The following is a 12104-nucleotide window of genomic DNA, read 5'->3' as shown; positions in this document are numbered from 1 at the left end:
AGGGAAGACTGAGGGGGGACATGATAGCCGTTTTCAGGTATCTAAAAGGGTGTCATAAGAAGGAAGGAGAAAACTTGTTCATCTTGGCCTCTGAGGATAGAACAAGAATCAATGGGCTTAAACTGCAGCAAGGGAGGTTTAGGTTGGACATTAGGAAAACGTTCCTAACTGTCAGGGTAGTTAAACACTGGAATAAATTGCCTAAGGAGGTTGTGAAATCCCCATCTCTGGAGATATTTAAGAGTAGGTTAGATAAATGTCTATCAGGGATGGTCTATACAGTATTTGGTCCTGCCATGAGGGCAGGGGACTGGACTCGATGACCTCTCGAAGTCCCTTCCAGTCCTAGTATTCTATGATTCTATGAGCCCCACAACCATACCCCAAACTGAAGAGAGAACAAGGGGAGGTCAGAAGCAGCCCAGGGGAAGCTGGTCAGTTATACTGAGACTCCTCGTTTTTCTTGGGTGCTGGCTGGGCCCTGGTGGAAAGGGAGAGCCTTTTTATCCCCTTTCCATTCCCCGCCCTCCATCTGACAGGGGAAATCCTGGGAACACCAGGACTGTAACTCAGCTGCTAGGCCTTAAAATTGCCCAAGACTCGGACTGCTGAGGCACAGCCTGCCCACTAGGTCTCAAGTGAACCCTGCCACATCCTCCCAGCTTGCGGTAATCTGCAAATTTTAAAAGTTGTCTCTTCATTCCATTATCTAAGTGATGAATAAAGATATTGAATAATACCCAGGTCCGCCAACGAGGGGACAAAGGGGACAACTGCCCCAGGGCCCAGTGATCCAAAAGCGCCTGCGGCTCTCGGCTGCCACAGCCCATTAAATCGCTGCTGGAGTTCTGCACAGCATACTTCAAGCAGCTTTGAAGGCTGGGCGGGCAGTCATACTGCCCACTGGCAGCACTGAGGGCTACATCTGCCCAATGACATGCCCCTTCAGGGAGTGCGGAGTCGCTCCCTTCCCATGCTTTACCCAGCAAGGCTGTCTGCTCCCCTAATACCAGACCTCAGAAAGACCCTTTCAGGACCCCACTTCCCTCCAGTTTGACAGCAAGCCATCAATAACTACAAGTTGGACCTTCCTGGTCCACGACCCTCGGGACCTGACCAGTCTGGATGAGAGATTTTGCTGGACCAGGGGAGGTCCTCTCTGTCCCCTGCCACCGCCCCCTTTCTCCCAGCATGGCTGCCAATCCCCAGCCAGTTCCCCACCTCTTGCTGGCCCCACTTCTCTGCTGACCCCACTGGGCAGCTATTGCTGCCATGGCTCCGGACCCACTGGGCAACCCAGCACTGAGGCTCCAGGACCCACAGGGAAGCCGCACTGCTTGTTTGCTGGGCAACCATGCACTGGGTCTCCCACCCCCTCTGGGCAGCCCTGCCATCAGCTTACTGTGGGCAGCCCACTGCCCTGCCAGCCCCACAGGGATCCTTGCAGCTGGCCCTTCACTGGGACTCTCTGGTCCTGCAACATCCCTGTTGGACCATGGATGTTGCTGGACTAGAGAATCCCAGTTAAGAGAGTTTCAACCTGTCATCCAGTTTTGCATCCATCATATTAGTAATTTCATCTAGATCAAACTTCCCTAGTGTGCTTGTGAGATGGTCTCAAGAGGCAAAACAGGAAAGAATCCCAACACTATTAAGATACAGCCACAGCCACTTATTCTGTTCCTCATTTTTGAATAAAGATTTCATTGTTCAGGTAGAAGAATGCATATATTCACAAAATTAGGGACAAAACAGCTCAGTGTTTCTAGGATAAAGCAGACTCCAAAAGTGCCCAAATTACAGCCTAAGGGCCAAATCTGGCCTTGATTCCATCAGAAGAATCTCTGCTTAACACTTAACACTGAATGATCCCCGACTGCAAGCATTCTTGTTTCCAATTTCTGTTGAACCCAGTGGCTATGTCTACATTGGCACCCCTTTCCGGAAAAGGGATGCTAATGTAGACTTCGGAATTGCAAGTTCCGCTTTTTTCCGGCTTGGGGATTCCTACTTTCAAGGAATAAGAGATCCTCCGGAAAAGGGCTTATTTTCCGGAGAATCACGTCTAGACTGGCACTTTTCTCCAGCTTATCCCCAAGCCGGAAAAAAGCAGCAGCCATGTAAATGCAAATGCCGCGGGGGATATTTAAATCCCCCACGGAATTTGCAATTCCAAAGTCTACATTAGCATCCCTTTTCCGGAAAGGGGTGCCAATGTAGACACAGCCAGCATGTTCAGAATAAACCTCTAAATGTTTTTATACCAACCTTTGACAATTTTCCCTTCATATTTTCCCTTTTTTGTCAAGCTCATTGACAAAAAAAAAAAAAGACCAGTATCTATCTAGATTACCTCAGTTCAGTTTGCTTGGGAGCAGAATTAAAGGAAGATTGAATCAGAAGGAAACTATGTCCCTTTTCAAGACTTTTTAAAAAGCACAAAACCTTGGCCCCTCAAAATATTGCTGCCTCAGTTTCTTTCTACATATAAAGATCCCCAAGTCCTGACTCTGGTTGTTATACATGTGATCTATTACCTGGCCTCTTTCTTCAATTTAAAGTAGACACTATGAGAAAGCTTTAATTTCCAACAATAACAATTTCTTCTCAAGCTGTTTCTTCTCCTTTACAGCTGTTACTTCTACTCTGTTATTTTCAATATAGTTTCTTTTCTCATAATATATTATTTCAATTTTGGAGTAGAACAGAGATATAATGACAAGAAGTGGTGTAGGAAAGTTATTTTCCAACTGTGAAAAGGTTTTTTTTTTTGTAGTTTTCTCAAAATGGCCATTTCTCACATATGAATGTGTGTACATTTGAATGTTCTATTTGCTTTAGTAGTAACATTGAAGTGTTACAGACTTTTGCTTGAAGATTTTGCTTGAAAGAAAATGGTTCTGATTTTTTTTGGTGAAAAACATGAGCATGTTCATATTTTTCTCAAAATTGGGCTATTTTGTGAACTCACAAAACTCAATGGTGATAAAATTCATTGCTGGATGAACACACAGAATTAAGTGTTCAATGTGCCATGGTATCTTGTGATAGAATGTATCACACAAAGTAAAACGGTATCAGATGGACTAACTAAATCTAAGAATCTTCGGAATTACCAGTCAAGTGTTGTCAGACCATAATGGGAATGAGAGATATAAATTCCAATTATAAGATCTGTGTTACTCTTCTAGGAACATAAAATGGAATGCACATTATACTATTTTAAGTTTTAAAGAAAGTGCAGTACAGTATATGAGGAGAGTAAAGGCGGGGGGAGAGAAGGGGAATAGTTGTATTCCAAAGAGCATAGAATCAGTTGTATAGAAATTCTTAGCATCAGATTCTCATTTACATGACAGTCTCTTTACACCAACCTGGCACTGTAAGGAGGATTTGAAGTGGGTTTAAATTTTACTTATACCAGAGTTAGTTTAAATGTGAATCAGACTGTAAGTGTCTCTACACTCTTCTGAAATGCATGTAGATAGTCCTTTCAGAATCCATTCAGACTATTCTTTTAATACTATTCATTTTACAGTTGTAATCTTGATGCTTGATGGGGTGACATTTCTATCTAGATTTTCATACATTCGTGAGCTATCTTTACAGACTTAACTCTGTTGGGTCACTTTTTCAAAGCAGCATTCAAGGTGTTATTCATTCAGTTCCTCATGTTTGTTAAGGGGATTTGTGTTTCTATGACCAGGTGTGCGGTGACCCCATTACTGGTGTGAAAATGTGTAGGAAATGTTTTTTAAATGGAATCCAGTAGAAAAGAAGGTGAAAGCTTCTTTGATAGCCAACAGCATAACAGTTGATAGAATCACAGAAATTAGAGATGAAAAAGAAGTGTCTTTGTATTACTTCTCTGTCCTTAAGAGTGTTCCCAATACTGCCAATCTTAACCTCATCCGCAAATGCCAAGGTCAGGGTAGGCTGCAAAAGGGACAGCATATTCCCAAGACTGGTCGGTAACACTGAAGTTAAACTCCTCAGCTAGTCACAAAGAATACATCTACTCAGCAGTGTTATTTTAGAATAACTGATGTTATTTCAAAATAACGTAATGGCTTGTAGTGTAGATGCAGACTATTTCAACATAATGTCGAAATAACGGCAAGCCGGAGGATCACTTACAGTAATTCCTCATTTATCACTATAGATATGTTTCAGAAAATGATCGTGTTAAGTGAAAACGTGTTATGCAGGGTCAATTTTCCCATTGAAAATAATGGAAAAGGTGGGGGGTTGCTTTTCAAGTGGCGGTGTCTGTTGGGACCTGGACATAAGGTTGGGGGAGAAAGGGGACTGGGTTTCAGCAAGGAGGGGAGGTGTTTGGCTCTGGGGAAGGGAAGGGAAGGAGAGGAGAAGGGAGGGGGATTGGGTTGGGAGTTTGCCTGTGATGGGTCTGCCTGGACCCGCACTGCGTTTGGCGAGGGGGAGGAAGGTCGCTGGGACCGGCGCGGTGAGAGGTGAACCCTCTGCTGCTTTGCAGGGAGGCAGGGGAAGCCCCGCGCAGATGCCGGCAATGGGCCAGCTGGAGAAATTGTGTTATTCCGGGGCCCGTCGTGTAATTCAAAAAACGTTCCCTAAAAAAAATCATGCTATCGTGAAAACGTGTTAAGCAGGCACGTGTTATATGAGGAATTACTGTACTCTGACTCCTGTAACCCTCATTTTACAAGGACTAAGGGAAGTCAAAGGAAGAGAGCTCTCTCGGACTTCCTGCTGTGTAGACCATGTCAAAAGCCGAAATAAGCTATTTCAATTCAAGCTACGCAATTGACGTAGCTAAAGTTGCATAGCTTATTTCAGCTTTAGCTGTGCTACTATATGTGCCCAAATTGTGCTTCTGATACTCCACAGTGGTTAAAAAACTAAAAAGAAATCACACAATCCTTTTTTTTTGCATCGCAGTTCTCTGGCTCCTCGGCAGCACATAAGTCCTGTACAGTGAGAAGTTATTAAAATAACTAACTAACTAAATAAATAAATAAATGAAAACCCACTGTTCACATATAATCCTTTCAAGTCTAAAACTAATGAAAGAAGAAGAAAAGTTATTAAATGGTAAAGCAATTTGGAATGTACGTCAGACTACAAAGCTCACATACCAGGTTCTTAGTAGTGTGGATGAGTTTTCAGGCTTCAAAGTCCCTCTGGATCACATCCATAGCTTGGATGGGTCATTGAGTCCTTCATTCAGTTTATAGCAAAAGTCCTCAAGAGGTAAGAAGCAGAATTGAAGACAGAATGGTGATGATTCAGCAGCTGCCCTTTATAGTCCTTTTGCCATGTGCTTGTACTTCCTTTGTTTCAGACGCAAACCTATAGCACATGGCATTGAAAGGCTTAAGAATTCTGTCCATATGCATACCCCCGCATGCCTGGCTGAGTCCTAAATAGGGTTGTTAGTAAACGTTTTATTTTTGTAACCACGTAACCGCTGAATTTTTGTAACCACTTAACTGCTGAGTACCAGCTCCTGCCTGCTCCCTCTCACTGATACAGAGGCAGCAGAGTGGAATGGGGGAGGCGGCTCCACAGAGCCAGTATGTGTAAGGAGCCAGTCTGAAAGCTGGCTTCCTGCATGTACTGTCTGCCTCCCCACCACCCTCCGCGCTGTTGCCTCTCTATCAGAGGAAGTAGGGCAGGGAGGCAGATGGCTCCGGGGGAGCTGACTCTGTATGTGCACCAGTTCGATACAGAAGCAGCAAGGTGGGGGAAGGGGGGAGGCAGGGGAGGGAGGGTGTGAAGTCATTAGGATTAACCAATAAACCCAGGCTTAGCAGTTAATTGTGTAAATGACTACATGCTAACATCCTTAGTCATAAGGTGTAGTCCCTAATCCTTTCAATGGGTTTATTGTACAGCCGATTTCACTTGATGGGCCATCAAGCAGAATAATTAGTGCTGATGCCACTCTGTTGGGGGTGGTGATTACCCAGATGCCCACCGCGGCCCAAGTCTGGAAATACAGATGCACCCTATACATGACTGACTACATAAAGGTGATACAAACATAAAAAGTGATCATGCTTGTCCAATCATAACATTTTCACAGACACCTTACAAGGCATGTCTGGCACAACTCCTTGCAATTTTACTACATTGGTACTCATAATATCCCCAAATGTCCACCAGATCCTATAAAGCATCTCATACTACCTTCCTTAGATGCTACATAAGTCCATAATACTGATCCTTTACCTCAGTCTACTGGAAAGTTCCCACTAACTCTATACATTGCCCACTATGATTATAGCTGGGCCCCGACTCAGTGTCCATAGAAGCAATGGAAATTTTGTCATTGGCTTCAATAGGGAAGGGAGAAGCCCTCTCCAGTTAAAATCATACTGAATTAGTATACATTATTTTTATCCACCTTCTAACTTAGTCACATATAATCTGCCTGATTTCGTATGTGTGGTTTTTTGCACGGCATTTTTTATTTGGGAGGAAAAGGTTGAATCTGAGAGTGTCTGGACAGCCAAACTGATTCTGAATATACACTGACTTTTCCCATTAGGGTCAACTCTTTTTCAAATGGCATCTCTCAAAAACAGATTGGCCTAGAAATTCTCACTTGCTTAATCACTTACCCGGGGGAAAAAACAAACCTAGAACCCTTTGAATTATTTTGGAAAGATGTGACACCCAATTTTTGGAGTTGTTCTATGTGCTAGGGACTTCTGAAACTTCTAATATAGTGGTTAAAAAGTAAGTGGTAGAATACAATGATTGTAGTCATCTACATACACTATATGAAATGATTTACTGAAATCAAGATATTACAGGCCAGATCTTCCACTGGTATACACAGACACAGCACAGCACAGGATCTGTCTTGCAGCCATTAAATTTCTTTCATCCTCTAATTTTGTAACAGAATAAAAATTAAACCTAATTCATACAATAAACCTTACCTTAGCTCCTCAGTGCCACTAACACATTGGGCAGTCTAGCTCCTCCACTGATACTGATTGCTTGGTAGTTCTGGTTCTTCTTGGGTAATGGCAGTGCATTCAATATTCTATTACCATCTTCTGCAAGTTTCTCTTTCCTGCCTCAAGCAGCCAATTCCATGCTTGCTTAGCTGAGTCTTCTGTCTTTGATAGTATTTTCTCATATGTCCCATTCTGTCAGCTCCTTATGCTCACATTTGTTATTAATCTTTCTGTGGAATAAGTAATATTTTTCTTAGTCATCAGTGATGGGCTGCCTCTAATTTTGTTTGTTGTTAGCCATGGTCATCAGACATGTCTGATCTTTCCAGTAGCAATCTCTGTAAAAAATCATGAAAAATCACTTGTTATAACCTGACCTTAAGTTCAGCGTGAAGAATATCTGTTCGACCAGATGTTCTTCACCTTTTCAAAATTGGTGTTTGCTTTTCCGAATCCTGTACAAACATTCTTATCACTCACATCTTTAAATTTTGACATACTCTCCTGAGAGCAGAACCTACCCACCTATCCAACATCTTTTCCATTGACTTTTGCATCTGTTGTTCAATTTCCTACCCTCGTAATGTTGGTTTTCTCTGCGTTTATTTTTAATCCAGTTTGTGCTGCTTTCCTATTTGAACTCTGAGGTAAGGCCAATCATCCTGTTCCACATAAGGCAACAGTGATTCAGCTGCACCACTGTGGCTACCTGAGGGTTCTCCCATTGGCATGAGAACTCCACCACCCCGAGAGTTATGTTAACACAGTTATGTTAACCTAATCTCTTAGGGTAGACTAGGTCTTAGTAAAGGAATGTCATCAGTAAAAGCATGCAACTCATCTCAGCTAACCCATTTGAGGAAAAAAACTAACAGAAAATGTAGGAATAGCAGAAATGTTCAATGACTTTTTTGTCTCGGTTTTCACCAAAAAGTTCAGTCATGATTGGGCATCTAACTTAATGAAAGCCTGTGAAGATAAGGCAGGATCAAAGGTTAAATTAGGGAAAGAACAAATTAGATATCTTCAAGTCACCATGGCCTGAAAAAAATACATCCTAGAATACACAAGGAGCTTACCCAGGAGATATCCGGAAAGCCCTGAGGGGATACAACACTTGTATCTGCAACCGTATCAACACAAATGAGCCATGGATAACCGCATCCACATCTGCAGATGTGGACACCCATGGATATAGAAAAGATATCTGCAGATTTGTAGGACACTAGATCGCTCTGTGCCGGCTCTTCTGGGTTGTAATTTACTTGCCACGGGCGAGTAGATTACATTATTTGTTGAGCCGTGGTTATCAGTGGTTCTTAGTTAAGCTAGAAGAGCATATGAAGTGGAGCACTGCATGGATTGGTTCTGGACCCAGTGCTGTTCAATATATTCATCAATGATTCTGATAATGGCAGAGAGAGTGCACTGATAAAGTTTATGGATGATACCAACTGGAGAGGGCATAGCAACAACTTTGCACAAGTTAAAATTAAATTCAAAATGGTCTGGACAACATGGAGAAATCATCTGAAGTGAACAGGATGAAATCAATAAGGATAAATGCAAAGTACTCCACTTAAGGAAGGAATAATCAGTTGCACACATGTAAAATCGGAAAGGAAGGATACAGCAGAAAAGGACCTGGGGGATCTTAGTAGATGACAAGCTAAATGAGAGTCAACAGGGTAACATTTTTGCATAAAAAGCAAACACCATTCTGGGATGTAGAAGCAGGAGTGTTGGAAGCAAAACAAGAAGTAATTCTTCAGCTCTACTCCCTGCTGATTAAGCCTCAGCTGGAGTATTGCGTTCAGTTCTGGTTGCCACATTTCAGGAATGTTGTGGCCAAATTGGACAAAGTCCAGAGAAAAACAACAAAAATTATTAAAGGTCTAGAAAATGTGATCTATGATGAGAGAAGTTTGAAAAAAATGGGTTTGTTTAGTCTGGAGAAGAAAAGACAGAGGGTATGTCTACACTACAGAGTTAGTTTGAACTAACTTAGTTCGAATTAGTTAATTCGAACTAAGCTAATTCGAACTAACGCGTCTAGAACTAAAAACTAGTTCGAATTAGCGTTTTGCTAATTCGAACTAGCATGTCCACATTGAGTGGACCCTGAACAGGGCTTAAGGATGGCCGGAAGCAGTGCCAGCAGGGCATCAGAGGAGGACTTAGACTGTGGAGATGCTGTCTCAGGCTAGCCGAGAGCTGCGCTTAAAGGGTCCCGACCCCCACCCTGGACAGACAATTCTTAGGGGTGCCCCGCTTGAAAACCAGTCCTGGCTTGGAGTGCCCGGAGTGCCCACACTGGGCACATCACAGCACTCGGCCATCAGCCTGGCTGCACTTGCCGCAGGCTGCCATCCGGGGAGAGGGGGCGATTGAGGGGCTGCAGGAGAGCTTCCACCCCCAGAAGCCCGCAGAGCCAGCCCAGTCCTCCCGATCGGGGGCTCGTGCCCCATTCCTCCCTCACCTCCTTCCACTTACCCTTCCCTAGCCCCCCTTCTTATTGATGTACAAAATAAAGATAACGTTTCTTCCAACATTGACTCTGTCTTTATTGAACAAAACTGGGGGAGACTGGGAAAAGGAGGTGGGAGAGGGGAAGAGAAAGGCTGGGAGAGGGGAGGGCAACTAACATGATCAGGGGTTGGGAACAGGTCCCAGATGAAGAAAGGCTACAGAGACTGGGACTGTTCAGCTTAGAAAAGAGGAGACGGAGGGGGGACAGGATAGAGGTCTCTAAAAGCAGGGGTTGGGTGGAGAGGGTGCATTCAGAAAAGTTCTTCCTGAGTTCCCATAAAGAAGGACTAGAGGACACCAAAGGAAAGGAATGGGTAGCAGGCTTGAAACTAGTAAGAGAAAGTTGTTCTTCACAAAGCAAATAGTTAACCTGTGGAACTCCTTGCTGCATGAGGCTGTGAAGGCTACAACTAGAACAGAGTTTAAAGGAAAGTGAGATCAAGTCATGGAGGTTGGGTCCATGGAGTAGTCTTAGCCAGGGGGTAGGAGTGGTGTCCCTGCCCAAAGTTTGTGGAAGGCTGGAGAGGGATGGCACGAGACAAATGGCTTAGTCACTGTCTTCGGTCCATCCCCTCCAGGGTCCCTAGGGGTGGCCGCTGTCGGCAGACAGGCTACTGGGCTAGATGGACCTTTGGTCTGACCCAGGACGGCCATTGTAAGCTCAGGGCTCAGGGTCGGGGGTCTCAGTGGACCCCCTTGATTTTCATGCACTCCTGCTCCTGGGTGGCCAGGCTGCAGCTCTCCTGCCCTAGACGGCCACTTTCCTGTGCCTAGTGCGGAGATCGTGGACGAGGTCCACGATGTCTGCACTAGCCCAGGAAGGTGCCCACCTCTTGCGGTCCCGGGCACCAGCCCCAGCCGCCAGCCTGGTCCCGGGATGAGGCGGTGGGCTGGGGGGCATCGGGTGGCTGGCTCGAGCCGTGCCAGGTGCAGGGTCTGCTGGCTGGGTGCTGGCAGGCTTGCACCTGGCACGGGCACCGTAGCGAGCCCGTGCCCCTTTAAGGGGTCCGGGGCCGGGAGGGGGGCATAGAGTTTCCCTGGTGTTGGCCAGAGTGGCCACCAGGGAAACCTGGGGAGGGCTAGCCTCCCACTAGTTCGAATTAAGGGGCTACACACCCCTTAATTCGAACTAGTAAGTTCGAACTAGGCTTAATCCTCGTAAAATGAGGTTTTCCTAGTTCGAACTAAGCGCTCCGTTAGTTCGATTTAAATTTGAACTAGCAGAGCGCTAGTGTAGCGCCTATGAATGTTAGTTCGAACTAACATTGTAGTGTAGACATACCCTGAGGGATAGTTTTCAATTTCATAAAAAGCTGTTACAAAGAAGAGGGTAAAAAACTGTTCTCCTGCTGAGGATAGAATGAAAAGCACTGGGCTTAAATTGCAGCAAGGGTGATTTAGGCAGGACATTAGGAAAAAACTTTCTAAAACTCTTCGGATATAATTAAGCACCAGAATAATTTTCTCAGAGAGGTTGTGGAATCTCCATCACTGGAGATTTTTAAGAACAAGTTAGATAAACATATGTCAGGGATGGCCTAGATAATACTGAGTGCAAGGGACTAGACCTAAAGGCTTCTCAAGGTCCCGTCCAGTACTACAATTCTATGATTTTAAACCATCTGCGATCACTTTTGTTGCCCACTTCTTCACTAAGTCTATTGTTACTACAAAGAGGATTGGTGACAACATGCAGCTTTATCTAACTCTATTCACAATCTCAAACCATTCACACAGGCCTATATCCAATTTTACTGTGCACCTACTTCTATCATATCATCTCCTTATTTTGATGAGGTTGTCTGATATTCCATATATTCTATAATATCCCACAAATCTCTGTGGACAATATTGAATGATTTCTTAAAGTCATTAAGATGGGATTTTGCAAAGCAGTAACTTGCCTGGATCCGGCTCCCAAGGCTCATGGCTCCCCCAGGATTGGGGAGCCCACACTGGTACTCCAGCCCCTCTGTTACCCCACCAGGGAGCTGGAGCACACAAAATCTACTAGGCTGAGCCCTCCTAAGATCTGGTATGTGAGGGGAATATGGGGAGTGTCTCCTTCTCAATCACGGGCCACATCAGTGAGGGTTTTGTTTTGTTTTTTTGCTTCTCACTTGTATGTGACCCCCAACTGTTTCTTCTGTGCGTGGGCAGCCCCCAACTAAAAAAAAAAATTCCCCACCCCGATAGACAGCATACATATTTTCTTTTCTTTTAATATTATTTCCCAATTTCATTATAGCACTTACTGGACAGTAATTACCAGGATCTGTTATTTGAAGATCAGTACCACACTTGCTTATTTTCAGTTTTCTAGTATCCCATATCTCCCTGATTTTTGCAAACTGTAAAGAGCTATAAACTGTTAATTAGCTTAGCAGCACACTTAAGACCCTAAAATTTTATTGTTTAGATGTACTCATTTGCATATATTCATGTTTTCTTCAATCTGCTTTTTAGTCAAACAGCTGTTTTCACAAGGTCTCCATTTTTTCATAATTGTCAGTCATTATTTTTGTTAAGACTGATATTTTTTTTCTTTCAGAAAGCAACTCTATTACTCAGCCATTTTAAAATCATACTTAACTTCATCTCCTTCCTTGTTTGCTAATGGGTCTATTT

General features: G+C 43.9%; 1 long non-coding RNA gene across 1 annotated transcript in view; it reads right to left on the bottom strand.

Annotated features, from left to right (window-relative positions):
* Positions 1-12104, bottom strand: part of LOC102445491 (uncharacterized) — a 55211-nt gene that overhangs the window by 7942 nt on the left and 35165 nt on the right. Inside the window, exons 2-3 of the long non-coding RNA XR_003088791.2 lie at positions 6927-7285; positions 5115-5328 (exon numbers count right to left, since the gene is read on the bottom strand). This is a non-coding gene — a long non-coding RNA (uncharacterized LOC102445491). The remainder of the gene's footprint in view (positions 1-5114; positions 5329-6926; positions 7286-12104) is intronic.

Source organism: Pelodiscus sinensis, chromosome 9 (assembly GCF_049634645.1).
Source record: "Pelodiscus sinensis isolate JC-2024 chromosome 9, ASM4963464v1, whole genome shotgun sequence".
In the NCBI taxonomy this organism is placed as follows: Eukaryota; Metazoa; Chordata; order Testudines; family Trionychidae; genus Pelodiscus; species Pelodiscus sinensis.
The sequence above is the reverse complement of the archived record's forward strand: the minus strand, read 5'-3'. Positions and strand labels throughout refer to the sequence as shown.